A 1,716-nucleotide genomic window follows, 5' to 3' on the forward strand; every position below is an offset into this window, starting at 1 on the left:
CTTATCTTAAACAGTTTTACGAACTTTTGGGGTAAAAAGTATGTTTGATTACGTATACATATCTGAAATGTGTAATGATGTGAATTATCTAAGTGCTAACACAGAAAGTCCCCACTAACACAGTGATTAACTTCGAGCCGGTGGCTTGTGAATAGTACTATTGGTTTGACAAACCCAAACGGAATCGGCCTGGTTGCCGTGTCATATAACGCCGTTTGCACATGACCATACTTATACAAACAGGCTATGTAGTGTTAGACATAGTCACCAGGGCATGTTGTGGGCGGAAGGAGAGCCATAGTGGTTAACTGGGCGTGGGAAATGGATGCACGCAGCACAAACAGTCAAGGCTTCACTGTAGCTTAGTATAATTACATCATTTACATACATACATACATATTTATATCATGATTAGAAGTGTTAGCTTGTGAATATTCATAACTGTTCTCTTGAAACTCGTGAAACTCACCAACTCCAGTAGTTGACCCATTTTTAAACTGCTTTTCAGGAATACCAAGGTTGGAATAAAGTGACGTCGTGCTATCTTTCGTGAAACATGCTCGATGCTATGTAAATAGACGCAAGGTTATTGGTACGAATACAATAGTTTCACGAACACATTTTGTTGTAACACCTAGTTGTAATCAAACGATAGATCAATGTAATACAATGTAAATGTGACATTTGAGCCAAAACAAGGTACACCTCAGTACGTATTTACCGATTAAGCAAATAAACGCCTTTTGCGTAACAAACGAACGATTAACCGAACGGGTCGGGTTATGACCCAGATATCTCGGGGGGGCATCTATAATTGATATGCGATCTATACAAGCTAAAATATTTGAAATATGGTCTTAGTTTGATAGCAAACAAGTTAAACGAAAATATGCTCGTTTAACTACCCGCTATAGACTTAAACGCGAAAGATAGTTACAAACCAAGCATTGTATCATCCGTTAAGCCGAAAAAGACTTACCAAACACTTACTTGAAATGTTTTAAGAGATCCGTGAAAATATTTTTGATTTTTACAAACATATAGTATGTTTTTATAATTTTACACAAAACTAGCCGAAAAACACTTGTTTTCGCGCTGTTTAACGCACCCGATAAGTTTTTCGCGCCAAAAATCAAACCCGAACTAAATTTGGACCGGGCTTTTCGTATTTGGGCTTGAGAAACCAGATCATTGGGCCAAAACAGCCCATCGTGGGCCCAATCTTTCTTCCGATCAGCCAGCCCAACCCACCCCCTATTCTTTTTATAAAACTTGTTTTACAAGCTTGTTTATTCATTTTGGTTTATAAGAGTTGAGGTCCAAGCAACTGTAAGCTGATTTTCCAGAAAACCTTCAAACCCTAAGGTAAGAAGCTTAAATAAGTAGCTTTTGTACTTGTTTAAACTTGTTTAATACCATAAAAACATGTCTTGATTTCCAAAAATCATTCCTAACCGTGTAAAAATCCTAAAAATGGTCCATAAATATGTTTTGATCATACACATGGTAAGGAACCTGTTTTGAAAGTTTTTTTTTGCCATAAACACGGATTAAAGGGTTGAAACGGCGTTTTTACGGTTCAAAAGTTCGTTTTTGTGCACTAGCCGAAACCCTAAGTTACGGGCTATTATGTTGATGAAAAATTGCTTGGTTTGTGATATAGAACTTGTAACTAGCTTGCTTAGAAGCACAAGAACCTGAAAACTTGATTAAAAA

Source organism: Bidens hawaiensis, unplaced genomic scaffold (genome assembly GCF_021521415.1).
Source record: "Bidens hawaiensis isolate Kalapana, Puna unplaced genomic scaffold, B.hawaiensis_p1.1 tig00041921_1, whole genome shotgun sequence".
NCBI lineage: Eukaryota > Viridiplantae > Streptophyta > Magnoliopsida > Asterales > Asteraceae > Bidens > Bidens hawaiensis.